This window comes from Contarinia nasturtii, unplaced genomic scaffold (genome assembly GCF_009176525.2).
Source record: "Contarinia nasturtii isolate CC-2019 unplaced genomic scaffold, AAFC_CNas_1.1 Cnas_scaffold_1240, whole genome shotgun sequence".
NCBI lineage: Eukaryota > Metazoa > Arthropoda > Insecta > Diptera > Cecidomyiidae > Contarinia > Contarinia nasturtii.
In genome coordinates this window covers 6,502,453-6,520,791 of record NW_022198581.1, presented here as the reverse complement: position 1 = coordinate 6,520,791, position 18,339 = coordinate 6,502,453, and the positions used below count along the sequence as shown (strand labels likewise).

The window sequence follows — 18,339 nt, the reverse complement described above, 5'->3', positions numbered from 1 at the left end:
TAGAGAAAGGAAGAGATAGCATAACAGAGCAAAAAAAAAAAACGTTATTTATTTGTGTAAACAAGGGCGGCTTGATGAGAAAGTCCATTGACAAAAACTTTTACTCTACACACATAATGTCGCGCACGACGCTGATAAATCAATTGAGTTCAGCATATCAGTTCGGCCATAATCACCAAGGCCTAATGTGGCCAGCAGCGTCAATGAAATGAACAAAAAAAATTACATGTTACTCAGTGGTGCTTAATCAGAATAGAGTCTCTCATTAGAAAAAAAAAATATCAACATTATAAGACCGGGCAACCGAAGATGGAATCTCTTCTCTCACAAACACACATGGAAATTCTCGAATCGAAAGAGAAATAAATAATGTCACCAAGTAAGAGTCACGCACAAATTGAACGAAATTAAACGAAATATATACATATTATATTTTCAATGTTATTTCTATAAGTATCCCGATAAAATCAAAGCGTTAAAAAGAGTTTAACAAACTCGCTCAATGCCATTGCGCGTAAAGGCGTGTGATAAATACTCTCTCATTCAGCGTATACATACGTATTCATACACGCGCGCAAAATAAAATACGTGTTCGCACAAATCGTTCGCAACATTGATTGCTGTGCGCGTAACGCTATGCGGATCGTCGTATACATGTTGAAATAAAAAAAAATTGTATCATCTTTGTTATATGGCATCTGTTTGTGTGTAAAAGATAGACAGAGAGAATGAGTCAATATTAAGAATAAAATATAAAACGAATCGAATTAAATAAATTACTTCATTGTGTTGGATTATCACACAACGAATGAAATGAACAGACAAAAAAGAATGTGGACCACATCAACGCATTCACACAAAAACAAACACCATAAATTCCACATTCCATAAATACAGAAATTTAACATGCCATTTTCCCGTATGTACTTGTTTGTTTCAATTCATGAATTTTTTGTGCATCTTGCATTTGGGACGCATGTTGCACGTAAAATTGTTGCAAAACGGAAATTAGCATTCCACAAGGCGCAATGAACAAATGCAAACAAAAAGAAGCGAATAAAAAAAAGGCGAGCAGTCGCGATCAGAACGCGGAAGTATTTTGATATTGTTTATCCTTGATCATAAATTCAGTCGGCGTCGCGCATCACTAAAATAGCCCAATTTTCAGATGCGATCGGTATACATTTTTGTTGTTGTTGAATATTATTATAACATTGTATGTCCACTAAATGCTACTGCTCTGACGTTTACGGAACAACCAACATCATTGCAAAATGAATTCGAAGTCGCCGCTGAAAGAAACAAATTGCACACATGCGCACGACGTGTTGCTTTTTTCGAAATACATACACACATTGACCGCTTGCAAATGAGTTCGGTGGGTGCTTGACGATGATGACGATGATGTCACAAACGTTTAAATCCCAATGCCAATCCATTTTGTTGTTGTTGTTGAAATTTCATTTCATATCAATGAACGAATATTTGAATTGTATTCACTTTATTTACGAGGAGTCGTAAAACGGTAACCGATCCATAAATTGAATGATTTGAAATCCTTCGACTCAATCACATAAAATCCTCTATTCTGGTTTTCTCAATTTTGTGTGTCATAAGGTAATTGGATATCGCCCCAGTTCTTTTTTCGTCATCGTCGTCATCCGGGTTTTCAACTCAATGTCGTTGTTTTTTGTTTGTTTCAACAACGAAATGGTTTTTTTTTTAGCTCGACAAAATGATTCTCAAGTATGTAGAAAGGGGTGCACAACCATATGGCTGAATTGAGAGAAAGAAACCCTTCAAAATATTTTAAGACATGCATATGCATTCAATTGTAGAATAAAACGGAACACAATTTTTTTCGTTGTTGTTGTTCGATTCTTAAAGTGGAACGCTCGAAATGGGGGCGGCAGGATGGAATTTGAGACGAACTCTTTAAATTTTTTATTTGTTCATTACACAGTTTGTAAGTTGTAGTTTTTTTTCATATGCCCTTCGTTGCGTTTAAAAATGCTTTGCTTTGTGTCTGAGCGACGCAAATGAATCGATTATCAAGTAGTTCTATAATGATCTCAACGATTCGAAAGAATAGAAGAAAAGAAGCGGCTGTCAATGATGAAGTGTTTTGAAATGAAAGCAAAAGTATCGAATTCGAAACCATCGTTTTTCCATGACATGGGAAATGCACAAACTGCTCACACTCTGTCAATGTCGCTGCTTAGAGTTAAATGCACACGAAACTGTGAGAATTGAATAATTGAAACTAATTGAAAAATTTGACTCACCAACTGAAGAAGATACACAATACAAAATATATTGAAAATACAACAAGATGAAGGAACAACAAATGAAAGAGAAAATGAATTTTGTACATAAACTCAACAAAAACTGTGAACTTCATGACCGTCAAGTTTGTGCATTCGATCAGCATCTATACATTGATAGGGAAAGAGAGATAGAGAGAGAAAACCAGAAACCAAACTGGTGCATAGTGCCAATGAGCTCAAAAAAACAGACAGACAGAGATAGACGTGATAGTTTAATCCAATATGAAAAGGAAATGTATTCAAAAAAATAAACGAAAAGAGAAACACGATGAAAGAATGAAAGAGAGAAATAAAATTGAGCAGCGTAAATAATACCGAAAATGTTACAAATATACCCGGACACTATATATTACGAGAGAGACACACATGTACGTAACCACTTCCATTTCTGACCTTGTGCACTTGGGTTAATACTGTGCCGTTTGCTCTGTGTGTTTCGTCTTATCGCTTGTTTTTATGTCTTTCTCTCTCTCTCTCTCTCTTTCACGCTCTCACATTTATTTAATGCGCGCGCGGTGACTCGCACTTCGAAGTGCCTCTTTTGTTATCATAGCTCTCTTTCTCTCTTGGTTGTATGTCTGTGACTAATTTTTATTTTTGTCTCACAGTGTCCGTTTAAAGAATACGACAATAATGCTTTCAAGGCAACAAAAACAACAAAATGAAACGGCAAAGTCAGAAACGCATTTTACGTTGGAATATTGCGTTTATGTTTATGATCGTAATTACGATACGTACGATACATATATATATGTCGGTGTCCGAGATATTGATGCATTGTGTATGCGTCTGCTCTGTTGCATTGTATTCTAATTTTGGTGTGTGTTGAGTCAGTGCTCGAAGGCAATCTTGTTCATCGACATTTTCAAGAAATTCTTCTTCGTCATCATCACCATTTAGACTGGTCGTTAATCGCCATTTCAATGTTCGAGCTGGTATGTGTGTGTAATCAGTTTAGTACTACATTTAAACTACGGTTACCTTGATCCCTAGACGCGAGTAGGTTTACTGCATAAAGTAAATGTCGTATGCAATACACGCCCAACATAAGGAAGTAAAGTGACTTACCTCCAACAATAATAACAGGAACAAAATGAAACTTTGTCAAGAATAAAAAAAAAATGGTAATGCACCCAACAGTTCATTGACTAGAAATCGAGAATAAAATTCCGCAGGAAGTTTGCATCAGATACATTTTGGTCAATGAAAACATTAAAACAGGATCATCGAACATCGATCATGAGAAATATTTTGCGATTTTTTTTCTTTATTTCATACTCCTCTCTCGTTTAAATGTTAAGAATCTTGAAAAAGCGCACGTAACACTTGATAGAATTGAATTATCGAAAGAATTATTTGAGTACAGAGCGCTTTTGAATCTTTTTCTTTCCATAAATGATTTTTAGATTTAAAATCAAACGAATAAAGAGAAAAGATCCAATTCATGTTTTGAAGGTAACGATGGTCGTAGTGTATAAACACCATTGCATGCATATGGTTTATGTCGATTAAAATATAATACCGCTTGTCGGTGTAAAATATATATTTATATATGTGTTTAGATAGTTGTTCTTAATTTTTGTATTTTCTTCATTTTCGATTTCAAACAACGATTCTATTTGTGGATGTAGAAATCGTAAAAAGTCATTTTTGGTAATCAACGATTCCGGCTGATTATTTATTCTATTTCCGTTATTTTGTTTTTCTATCTATCAATTCAAAATAAAAGCAGACACAATTTTTGGTTGTTACTTTATTTACATCGAAACATTGACTTCGGTCATATGTGCTGCATATATGCAACCAACAGGAATTGCATCCAGACCTACAGCTATTGCGCTTACATTTTCCCCACTGTTCGACATTGTTCGCTGGCTATAAGATCCATATTCACGTCACGCACTCTTGAATATCAAAAATAAACTCGCTCAACACATAACACAAGAGAGAACCCAAAATGTATTTATCGTAACGTTCAATTTTATTGACAAAAGTAATACACACATATCAGTATGCATGTCGATCACACATTTATGCTGTATGTATGCATCGACGACAGCAGCGCAGGAATCGGAGTCCCGAAATCGATCGGCAACACAAATGTGTTTGTGTGTTCTGTTTTTTAATGTTAAAAACCAATTCTATTTATTGAATGCGCTCGTATTTGGGTGAAGCTAATAACAAGCACATGCTTCAACGGCTGTGTGCAGTGCACGCACACAAAAACGCCAATTGTGTACATTCATCGAGCCTTAAAATTACTTAAACAAGAGAAGCAAAAAAAACACATTGTATACGAGCGTACGCGCACACATATATGCACACATTTCAAATGCACTTCGAATGCATCGAAAACACCGAACAAAAAGAGAAAAGGAGAGTTTAGTGACCTTTTTTTTCTCTCAAAATCGTTTGTCGCTTTCCACAAAACAAATCCATTATTCCTCTTTTTCTCTATCTATTTAAAAGAAAACAACGTACGACGAATGGTGTAAAATAATATTCTAAAATTGGAATTGTTTGTTCCATGAAACATCGATTTTGATTATACGGCCACAGAGAGAACAGAAAGTGAGTGCAGAGAAATAGATAGAGCCATATCATACACTCGATCGAAAGTGTGAATTGTTGAACATTGTTGTTTAGTTTTCATATTGGATCATCGTCGTGCATCACATGCGGGTACATATTTGATGATAAGAAAATGTGTCAAATATGTAGCTAGCTATATTATCAAAGACAACATAAAAGAACGTGCCGCACACAATATTCATATGCATTGATAAAGAAATAAAGAAGAAGAAAGAAAATTAACCGAGACATTATTTTAATCAAGTGAGACCAGTTGGAATTGTGCGGTATGTTTATTTTATGTATCATTAGTGTCTTGAAATTTCGACGATAGGTTAGTTTCCACACATTTTCCACATATCTCAATGTATTTCAACGAAAAATGGTGGTCCCTAAATTTACATATGGCCATTTTCAAATAGATTTTGAAAACAAAATTCACTTTCTATCTAGTTCGTCAATTTATGTTTTCTCTAGTACATTACATTTGTTTGTTTGTTTGTTTCTTCGGTTCGTTCTGTATCTTGTCACATGCACACAAAACACTATATAAATACACTATATGCATTTCGAGTAGTAATATCAGTGCACGCAAAGGTTATTGGTTCAATGAACCATTTCAAAATCAGATATGTGTGGGTACGGTTGAATATTTCAAACATTTTGAAAATTGAATTTTTAAAGTTGAATGTGATTCATTCAAATAGAACCGAATTCATTATAGAAAAAAACCTTTATTTTCCACCTTCTTCAATTTCCTGATGAAAATTCATCATGAGCAACAATGATGGCATCTAACAATCTAATTTTCGAAATATTTTACTGTTGAAAAGAGCATTTAAAAAAAAAACTGCCACCATATTTGCACGTGAATAAAAATGCACTTGGTTGCATTCGTGCATAGATCGATTTGAGTGAGCGTTTGCTGCTGCTGTTGCTGGTGCAGAAAAAAAGCAGTGTACGAGCAGTGTCATTGCTCTCATTTTGATTCGTTTGCCTCTTTTGGTGTGTATGTGATTTTTTTTCTTCTCTGCTCACATCAGCATTCGTTTATGCTATATTCCATTGCTTTTGCTTTTTAGCATCTTTCTTCTTGGCTGAGTATTTCTCGCGTATACTTTTCCATTTCAACCGGCACATGGTTCAATCGTATCCAGTGCGCAGAACCAAGAGAACATCATCTTATGTATATAATACGAATGATGTGGTGTACATCGAGAGGATGTGTAGAAAGATTCAATGTGCTTCGTTGTCATTGCCCTATCACAACATCCATTTCAGTTGCACCGAAAATGCATCAACACATAATGTAATACCAATGATTTCATGCACAAATACAAACATCGTAACATAATATATAGAAGCCAACAGATTAGATAATACATGCATACACCGAGCACCAAAATATAAATGTGTTCATTCGTTTTCTCGCTCTCGTTCGATTCTGTGTTATTCCATCTCTTTTTTCCCATAAATAATTTCATACATAAATGTTGTTTGAGATGGTAATAAAATATATGCTGGTCTCTAAATAGAATTCAGTTTGAAGACTATGCTTTGCTCACACAAAATGTTAGAAGATTTTCTTTTGAGTGGACCAAAAAAAAAAAAAAAAAGAAATGAAATATAGAAACAATAACAAACGACGAGAAAGTGATGATGACAGCAATATGATGAAATATGACTGTAAACACATTCGAACAAAACACTATAACTTAGTTAGTAGTTATGTATTTTATTATTCGTATTGAAGTGCGAGCGTTTATATAAAAGCTCACAATTCACTCTCTGTGTCGTTGAAACAGCATGCACACAATCCACACACATAGCGAGAAACATCGTTCATGAGAGACAATACAAGAGACCAAATACAGAGGAAAAAACGCAAGCGATACGCAATGCAGCGCAACGTAGTGCAATGTGTTGTATGCCATGACCCGACCAACAGAGGACATTGCCTTATGCAAAGAAATAAATAGAATAATCTCTCAATGTGTGTATATGCATTATAAAATTGATGTATTTCGGTTAAATGCATTGATTCCATCAAATCAACATACACAGAGAGAGACACTAGCACTAGTGTTTTTCTAGGGAGAAACTATCTATGCACAAGTATTTGTGCACTAAATACACTTCAAATAAACATCAAACAAATCACAAATATTTCCAAATATTATTTATGAATATTTTTTCGTATATACATTGTATATTACCGAATTTATTCATTCGACAGTAAAAAAAAATATTCAATTTTTAAACATATATAAATGAAATAAAATTGATTGGTGGAAAAATGTCTTAATTTGAATTTGTTTTGGAATAGTTTTTTTTTTTTTCTGAAAAGAAACTGATTTTTATCATCGAAAGAAAATGTCCATACCTGTACAAAATGTACAAATTATCAAAAATATGATGAAACATAACGTGCAACGTGCTTTGAAATCATTGTACAAACATGTGCGCTACAATATGTACATAACACCAAATGACCAGTTGCTGGTTACATAGCGCACTTTTAAGTTTGTTTGTTTTTTTTTTCTCTTGTATGTATATGAGAATGTGTGCATGATGTTGATGAAATGTAAAAAGAGACAAAAAAGTTGCTCATATATAAGCGCGAAATAGCATTTTCGTTTTGCGTTATGCACTGAACAAGAGAAAGGTGAAGAGGAGGGAATGAAGCTTGTACATAGCCAACAACACATCGCGAAAATCTATTGTGCATAGTGCATATTGCTGCTGCTGTTGTTTCTGCTCTATTGGCTGTGACGTTGGATAACTCATAGGTCATTGCACTAATTGGGAACATCAACCTCGCAATTTAGGTTATTTAGTTTCATTGCGCTTTTGCGCATACATATCGTGCATGCATGTGACTCTCGCTTGCGTTCGTCTCTCTTTTATATTTATATACATACTCACACACATATATGACATATAATTCTCTCGTGTATAACAACATCTCATGCATATAACGTTCAAAAAACCTTGCATTTAATTTTCTTCTCATATTGTGTGCATTCAATTGCTTAAATATTTTGGGTTTTTTTTTTAGATAAAATGATTTATTTCCATAACCACCATTGTTAAGCGAAATCAATACGATGTTAACACAATATTGCAGAAAAATGTTCTATTTGATAAAACCGAAGCATTCAAAATTGAATGAGAGAAGAAAAAAAATAAACAAACCGAATTTCAAAAATTTCGGAATTTATTGAAATTGTTTATTTGCAATATTTATATGCTTCTTTGGATGTTAGGAGTACAATAGAAATCGATTTGACCGAGTCGTTTACCTTTCTTCTGTATATACAGCGGAGGAGCGCAACTTGCAATATAAAGAGGTCATTCACATTTTAGCAGAGCTCACAACAAATGTGCACGCAGAAAGAATACATATATACCATGTGGCTGCGCACACCATTGATAGCGCGGAAGATATGAAAAAGCAGAGAAAACAGCGAATAGTAAATGTAAAAAAAGTGAGATAAATCGCCTGTGATATTTGATAAACACTAAACGAAAAATTCCTAAATTTGCTCAATATTTTTCGAGCACTTTCCATGAACTCTGTTTATTTAATTAATGTCCTTGTTTTTAATGCTCATAATCTTAATCATTTGCTAAATGGAGAGGAATGAAGTGCTGTCGTTCAGCTCAATCGACAATGTACGTTGCTACATAATGCATGATACCAGTGTTGTATGTTTTGCTTGAGATCAAAAATCGCCCGAAAGTATGCAATCCATCTAGTTTCTTAACGATTGTGTCTTTCTGTATATGTGTACCTCTCACTTCTCTGTCATATGAAAGCATATAGTTTTTGTTATTTGCTTTGCATGATGATGTTTGCACCAAATGTTTGCGGCAAACAAGTTTCCGAAGCAAGTTCTCTTTAATAATTTTAAATATGTTTTTCTTTCGGTTTTGCTAAAAATGTTGTTGAGTGTGCTCAATATATAATTGTATGTGATTCTGGATGATGTGCGCGCGCTTTAGTCAAATGCAGAAGTATTTCCATGTTAGGTGCAATGCATTTACAGGGTCACAATCGACGTCATGAGTGTGCGCTCGAGCCAGAGTTCATTGCATTCCCAGAGCGGGCGAGCAAATGAATGCAATAGCACACGAACGAGAAAGAAAATCGAATTCAGTCAGGCCTTTATCGGTTAAATGAGTTAAAACAAATGAGCTACATTGCTCGATATATGCTCAAAACTGTGTAACAATACATTTGGTTAATTGATGAGCGACAGAGAGCGAGCAACAGATAATTCACTTGAATAATCAAATTAAACTAATGAAAAAGGACAGCCGAATTGAGGCTGATTTGCATGTTCAATGTGATGTGTACGATTTCTATCTCTCACTCTTCCGCTCCTATGATATGGGACATCTTTGAAAAGTGAAATTTGCACAAATTATTCATTTAAAATGAAGGATACGCATTTTTGATCCAAAACAAGTGACTTTTTTTTAAATTTCAAGAAGTTTGATTCGATTTTTTGTTTATGTGCTTACAGAGTGATTGCATAAAATGAGTGGTTGCAACAATGTTGGTCACGCTGATAATGCGGTTGATCAGTCGGTGTCAGTATTTTTCCGTACAAATTAATACTCTCTAAAATGAAATTGGTGACATTTCAAGTGTTCACACAATTCTAAGCATAAATGTTGTAATGTAAAATGCGTTTGCATATGCAATGCTCTCTTTTTTTCCTCAATTCTTGATATTGAACGATGCATTTGCAAAACGCACACCACACAATAAAACAACAACAACATCAAGAACAATAGCAAAATAGCAGCAGCAGCAACAGCAACAGCAGCAGCAGTATGAGTGAACGAACGGAGCGAACGGCGTTCGGTATAGATTTTATCATGTCTAATGCATGGATTTGCGATTGGAATTGTTGCAAATGTGTGCGCCAGCGCATTTGTTTGACTGTTAGTGTGATTCTGAGTTGCAATAAAATTGGACGAGGTCAAACTAGGGCAACGAACCTCGCCAATATATATTTGTACATGTGTGTGTGTGCCGATGTACATACGACAATGATGGCATATAAAGCATATTTGTGCTTGCAAACGCTGACAATGTGTTGGTTCGTGCGTCACACAATAACTCTATGTACCAACTAGCTGGTGTGCTGCTCTGTATGTACTTAGAATAGTTACTACTCTCGTTTTGAGCTCTCGATGTTAATTTTTATTTTCTTGCATTTCGCACTATATATACACACAAGCGCATTTTAGCAAACGACACAGCGACGAAGAAAAAAAAGAAGAGTTTCATATCCAGTCGTTGTCGTGGTTCCAATTATTTTTTTTCTATTTCAAAATGGGTATGCGTTTTTTGTGCTTATGTAAATTGTTCTCAATTGAATAATACACATGATTCCTACGCACTGTCATTTGATAAATGAAGACATTTGATGCGTTGACAGGAAATTTTGAATACTTTAATGGAATTGTTCGTCTCCTATTTCGAATTCAAATTCAGAGGATTGACCAAAGATTGCGGAAATCAAAGAAAGAAGAAAAAAAGGGAGCATTGAACGGGCTCCCAATTGACTCGATTCCGGTGGAAGGAAAAAAAAAAATATGATGAAGACGGTAAAATTGTACGCCATCGACCTATCCAATTTTTTAATATGCACACTCACCGACTGTACGTACGCATCACATTGATGCGTGTTTGCATTTTACAATGATGCGTGCGTACTGCTTGAGTTGAGTGTAATATAAATGAACGACCAAACAGTCAATGCACTCAGCGGTGCTTTCATTTTGTGTTTTTGTTTTTATTTTTATTTTCGCTTTGTTTGAGCTGGTTTTTTTCATTCGAATTTTTAATTCCATTTTCTTCGTGCTTTTTCTTTCGACATTTCTCTCTCTCTCTCTCTCTCTCTTTCTCTTCCAGTTCTGTGGCAAATTTTTCTGGCGAATAGTTTGAAATTCACAAGAGAATGAGGGAAATGAAAAAAAAAACAATAAATACGACGAGGTGCGCTTACAAACTAGAGCAAATGGCCATACAGAGTGAAAATATTGTATTGTTATGGCTATGGAAAACCGATGACGATGACGGATTTTCAGACCATCGATAGTGTTATTGAATTCATCGGTCGATTGGTCGCCGTCGCAGTGTATATTTTCGATCTCAAAATGGTGATATGAAATGACAGTACAATATTCGATTGTTCAATTTTTCCTTTCTTTCTCCGAAAACTACATATACACACCTTTTTCCGCCACTTTTTTTCCATTAGATCTCCATTCTTCATTGGATACGCTTCAATTAATCAATTTCACTAGAATTTCGATTGTTTGCTTTTCGGTGCACCGATTTCAATCACAGAAATAGAAACCAATGGAAGATAGAAAATGAAAAAAAGAATAGAGAGAGAGAGAAATGAACGCTTATCGCGAATGAAAAATATTTTATCAACTAACGAATTCAATCGATGTACCATAATTTTATGTATGTATCAATGACTCATGGTAGAATATTAAACGCCAAGATTGTTGTATTTACATGAGAGCAACAGCAGTAGTTGTTATTGTTGCTGCTGTTTTTCGGGTGATATGTGTGACGTAACATCTCTAAAGTCGCACGAAAGGTTTCTGGAGCAATGAACGCGCTCGTTTGTGTGGCAGTTGCTCGGTCGGTCATGTCAGAGGGAGAGAGACAGATACAAAAGAAAAACAAAGAGAACGATAGAGCGCCAATAAAATCGTATCGCATTGTATCTTATGGGGATAAAATTGTCATGATGAAAAGAAGCGAAAATTGGTTAAAATAAACAGAAGCGACAGACCAAAAGAAAGTTACTCACAAAGTGTCACCGACCTCTATGAACCATTTCAATACAATATATATATATATAGATAAATTATCCAACAGGAATCATACACACATACAAGAGGTGGGGACATTCACATCGCAAACAATTGAATGCCTTCATATCCAGCAAGAATGAGGAACATAGAATAGATTACAAAAAAAACAACAACTTTATGACAAAGGGAACATATAAAAAATGAAACAAATATTGTTATGACAAAACGCCAAAACGCTGATTCACTCACTGTCGTTGTCGTTGTCGTCGTTGTTGTCGGTCGAATCAATTTAACCAAATGAAAAACATAAATAACTAAAGTGTACACCAACTTAACAAATTGCCACAATGTTGAAACATATAGTTACTTAATGTTTCTTTGAACGAGACACGACAAACCGAACCGTACGGCTGCCAATTATTCGAAGCAATTCAAAATGTGACAATATAAATCGAGAGAGATAGAGAAAGAGATGGAGACACGAAAAACCATTTTGCTTAATGTTTTAAAAAAATACATATCATAAAATACACGCACGATCGAAACACACAATTCGAGATCGATAAAAAAAATTCAATGTTCAAAGAACTTATGTATCGATACATGTATTACTCAGTATTTTCTGCTACAATTACGCCATATGCTGATTTTCAATCACAAAGTTTTGGCCACGCTTTTAGTTATGATGGAGACCAGAAAAACACATTCTCGTAAGAAAAAACAAGAACAGCCGATGAACATTAAATGAAGAGCCTAAGCATACGCAGATCATACCGCAGAGCAGAACAAAAAAAAAAGAAACAAAAAAAGAAGAAGAAGAAATGATGGAACGAAACAGAGCCAACGTCAAAGAAGTAGAGAAAGAGAAATGAGATAAAGGAGAAACAAGAGAGAAATGACGTAAATGAAAAGTCAATGACATAACTTCTATAGCTTTGTTTTCAAGAACTTTTTCAGCTGCTTGCTGACGTGCTCTTTTGTAATGTACAAACTCGATTTGAAATAAAAACAAGCCACAACAACAACAATGCAAACAAATGTTTATATTTTGTTCGCTTGATTGGTCGGAAGCTTCCATCAAGTTCTTTAAACTTTTGAATTTCAGTTGTTCGAGAACTTTTTTTATTGAAGTTCCATAACATTTTATTTCTTTATTCGTTTTATGTTCTCTCTCTCTTTCTTAGTGCCTGTCTTTTACTTGCTCTTGATTTGGAGATGAGAATCCAATTTTTTTGTATTGAATGATTATTTGGTTTTTCCCTTTCTCTTGAGCAGCGATAAATGTTAATGTTCATTCTAATGGATGGAACTCTCTAGAATTTTCCAAAAACATGGCCATTTCAAGTAAATGGCAAAAGCCCAATAACGTTCTGATTGGACGTCACACAATATGCATTTTGTTCTACTAGTCATGAATGAACAGTTTACCCATCGTCGTTCGATCGGGTCATTCTGCCATGTATTAAGATGAAATGAAAAAAATAAAAATAAAATCAACATGAAAAGAAGATAGGTGAATGTGAAGAAAGGGAGTGGAGAGAGAATAGAAAAAACTGACCAAACAAAACAACTGAGACTGCATTAAGTGCATCAATGGTTATGGTAGGGCAGATATTCGAACAAAGTGACTGTGGTTATTGAGATGTTGTATATTGTTGTTTGATTCGGTTCTAAGCATCGCTAAGCATTAGCGATGGAATGTGATCGAATTTCAATTGATTGATGTGCGCACGTATATGGTATACTTGTGCATTTACAATTCAACTGTTCATAATGATAATATGAAAAGCTAGCAGTATAAATACTCAAGTCCTTTGACACAGTTAGCGTCTTAGACAATTGCGCTGAGTTTGTGTGTGCGTACATAATGATGAACAAGCTGATTGCTCAATTGCATGAAGTGGATTAAAGCAAATACAAAAGTTCAATAAACTGTATAACGGTGAAAAGCGCATCTTTGCTTGCCACATGTACGCGCCACATTGGGGAGAAAATAACAAGCAGACCGTCAGGATATAGTGCGAGCGCAAATAAAGTGGTCTCTTTTCAATTCGCGCCGCTTCTTTCAAACGCGAAAAAAAAAAAAAAAAAAAAAAAACGGTTTTTAGGTTCCACTACATAAGATCATTGATTTCATTTCATTTTTTGTTGTTGTTGTTGCTCTTTTGCATTCGTTTCGGTTCGTATTTGTTCGGGTTTGCCTTGCATTTTTGCTCTGGCTGCCGTCGCATATAAAATACATCGAGCAAATATTAGAGCACACGTTTAAAACACACAAAAAAAGAGAAGCTAACTAAATTGCTCGAATAGCCTTAATATAAGCCGGAGTAAGTGAGACCAAGAGTTAGAGAGAATAAAATGATAGCGGTTCAACCACCAGAAAAGTACTATTAATATATTAGTGTCTATGACTATATTATATAAACGAGAGAAATAACTCTCTAAATTTGAGCTCATTGGTCGATGCGACCCGATTAAAAATCGTATAAAATGCTCTCTCGCTTGTTAGCTCATACATTTACGTATATAAATGAAAATAGGCATTCATTAACCAGTTCATTTTGGAAGATATATATATATGAACGCAAGCGCGCACCCGCGCTCATTGCAAAAATGAGACGGTGAAACGGTATAGGCAAGACAAAGCCACAGAGAGAGTCAAACCAAAGAATATGATAGAGTGTGAATCAAACAAAGGGAAAAAAATTAGCACATTAGCGCATCCACAAAATAGCGAAAATCAAGATGTAATAATAAAAAGAAAAGCGAAGAGAAATTAAAATATAGGAAAAAAAATGGAAAATATTCAGTTGAAAAAAAGAGCGTGTAGTAGAAGTAGTCGTTCACGCAGCTAAATACACAATATATTTGTTGTTTTTTCTCCGTCTCTCTTTCTCTGCACCTCTTTTATCCGTGAGCTCGTGTTTGATTGTAGTTATCATTATTATGTATTACTGTTACGTCAACGCAATGGATTTGCTTGGATTGTTTCATTTTTCTCTCGTTGTACTGAGCTTATTTCGCTCGCATTGCACATAGATTACATAATGATAAAATTCAAAATGAATAAAAAAAGCAGCAATGGCAACAACAACTAGCCACAACGACAGTGAATCTCGCACATAGACTATATGTGGCTCTTTTTCAAGTAATGAGAGCATAGTAGCGCAATGCTCGGGATGGCCGCTTCATTTTTCGTACATGTATGTATGGTATTGAACAATACACACTGCCGTTTTTAGCAATTAATTTCAAGCGCAATGAAATATTGATATGAAATATATTTGAGAGCAAAAGAGAACAGAAAAGAAAGCGTGTGCACATTAATGTGAGAGTATTTCATGGTTAAAAATGCACATATTCAACGAGCTGTACACACAAGCTGTGAAAAAGAAATGAGAGTAAACCGATTGGCGACAGCGAAAAAAAAAAATACAACACAATTCCATAATCACGCACTCATTTTTGTCCATTCCGAAAAAAATCCTCGTAAATCCACGAAAAATTAGCCTCATTTCATGGATTGCAGAGAAAAGAAGATACATTGCTCCCCTTTTTGTTTGACATCGATTGATCGATAGCTCTAAATAATTGGCTAAAAAGTGTTTAATTTTGCTAGCATTTTCGATGAATGTGAACGAAATTGAGAGACAAAGAGAGACGGACCAGAATCGCTATTTTCTGATCGTGAATAGAGAAATGTGTAATAAAATCGTTGTTTGACTCATATGCAACCAGCAATGAGGTAGAAAGTAATGAAATGCATATCGAGAAGAAGAAGGAAAAAACATCATACACACAAATCACCATGTTCACAGCTCGGCAAGAGATTTTTATTCGTTGTTGTTGTTCAGCGTTCACTGTTGCCACTTTATTTGTGTGTTGCATTCAAATGCAATTTGATTTATAAGCTTAAGCTATATATATACTTTTATGCCTGCATATTTTTCGAAATACTAGCACCATATTTGAAACTAAATCAAACGGTTGACGACCGCCAATCATGTCATTGCACATACATATAGGCAACTATATGGACTTGGGCTTCGAACGAACGAAACTTTAAAAAACTACAACAACACCATCGTACACAAATGTGCATACAAATTACACGAGCTGTGCGACTGCAACAACAACCGAGGGCCTCATTCAAACAAAACCAAATGCACAAACATAAGTGATGTGTGCATTTGATTGTGCTGCTGCTGTTGTTGTTGTTGCTGCAGCTCGCGACTTTCAACGATTCCGATTCTAAGCTCTTTACTAGAAACTAGTTAAGAGGTCGTTGCATTGTGCAAAAATTTTCTATTTTTAAAATCAACAAAATTCAGTCGTGTACATTTGTATCGGGAGCGAGTGCGCATTCTATTCCATAATGTGCAGGCGAATAAGCGCTCGCGCGCCTCATTTTTGTTCTTTTTTTTCTCTTTCTCATTACTCCGTATAAATATGTGTACACGAATTTTTTTCATCATTCCTTTGCCTCGAAATAAGATTCAAATATGAGTTTGAAAATGCAAATTAAAAGACAGAAGCAAAGCAAACAGAGGGAGACAGAGATAAAGAAAAAAATACAAATCTAACAATGTTCATTGCATACAGATTTTCATTTGAAAGGCGTTTTTTTTTTTGAATTGTATTCGGACGATGGAAGGCAGAAAGGCACAAATGCACCGTGTACTGTTATTTATGAATACTTTTGGACATTCAATGCAACGAATTCGAATCGAATGCCGACAGTTCGAGGCGTTGTCAATGATAGCTTTCTGTGGCGTTGATTATTATTTTATTCATTCGGTCGTTCGTTGGGTTTTCGATCTCTATCCCGCTCTCTCTCTCTATCTATCACTCTATTCAATTTCATTCATTCTGCACACATTTGCTGTGTGTTCAAATCGTGTGCTCATTTACCTAATCGAATAATCAATATGGATTACATTGTTTTTGCCTTCGAAACATGTCAACTTTTAAAGGAAAAACAAAACCCCTGCACAGTCCATGCGAACAAAAAAAAAAAATGAAATCCAAATTATCAATCCAATTTTAATGAATTGTTTCAAGTTGAAAAGACAAAGAATAAAAGATACAAATCACAAATGAATGAATTTAGATTGTTAGAACGAAGTAACAACAATATCAAATCAATGCAATGTTATTTTTATGCAATGACTGCACAGCGTTTGCGCGCAAAAGTGCAATGTACGCTGTGACATACACATACAGCAACAGAAAAGGCTACTGCCCTGTACTAAAAGCAGCAAAAGCAGCAACAGCAGCCGTGATACAACCACTACCACGTACCTTCGTATAGGTCACACTGAAAATTAGTTGCATTTCATTTTTCTACGTGCTAGCCCCGCATTGTATTTTTGCCCACACACTTGAATCTATATAGATATTTATACATATGCATATACTAATGGCCGCCTGGAAACTACGTATAGTTGTTTGCGTCAGTCGCTTTGTTGATGACGTGCTCTCTATCTAAAATGTAATTTTATTTTCTTATTTCTAATGTAAATGTGCAACCGTTGCCTTGCATTGCGATGCACACTCACAACACGATAGAATTACATCGAATTATAAATATAATATTACGTAAATTGTGCGGCACACTTGCGATAAATAGAGGGAGAGAGCGAACTCAACGAATCGAATATGTTCGTCTTTGTTGTGCTGCAATGCAACTGATTGGATTCCCATTTTCCTGTGTGTGTTTCGTTCCGTTCCGTTCAAAAAGCGAACTTTTCTAAGTTCTACTGGCACGGTGCAACGAACATTCACAATGAACTCTTCATTGACATGCGAATTTTTGTACGTTATGCGAACGATTTTGATGTATGTCAGCAAGCTGTTGCCTTGTAGATTTTTCATACGGCCAATTATCACGAACATTTTAATACTTGGGTATCTTTTTTTGTGTGTCTTTCACAAAAATCTCTTCTCATTTTTTTAATCTCCAAACCCACTCGAATTTTGTGAGGATAATGAGGATTTTCGTGTTATACAAACATGAGCACTATTATCACACAATAGCACACCATATAACAGGTGGATGTGACTTACATGCAAGCAACTAAAAAAAATAGTGGTCGGGGTCGTTGAATTCTAAAGCAAGAGAGGCGTTCGCACGGAACCAGTTGTGCCAACGTCGTCGTGGTTCTTGTTGTCGTCGCTTATTTTGCGACTGTAGATATGTGTGTTATTCCCATAATTTGTAACAAAACAAAAATGAATGATGCCTTTTCGATTATTTGCTCAAATGATTGTTCATTCAATTGTTGTTTATCATTCAATTTACACTTGAAGAGATGACCTAAAAGAATTGGAAACGAACAAAAAAACATATTGAGACAATTACACCCTTGATGAGATGCGATCGTACACATTTGGCCCATAATAATTGACTGATGACAGAATGGCAAAACGAGGAAAACCGTCAAATTGTAGACAACCTACGACTAAATAGCAATAACGGACTAAATTTACAGCACACGGATGAGATACAGATAATAATCGGTTCTTGCAAATTATATTATTCTCTCTCTCTCTCTCTCTCTCTCTCTCTCTCTCTCTCTCTCTCTCTCTCTCT

General features: G+C 35.2%; 1 protein-coding gene across 3 annotated transcripts in view; it reads left to right on the top strand.

Annotated features, from left to right (window-relative positions):
- LOC116345158 (ecdysone-inducible protein E75-like) overlaps positions 1-18,339 on the top strand; it is a 152,093-nt gene that overhangs the window by 67,983 nt on the left and 65,771 nt on the right. The window lies entirely within an intron of this gene.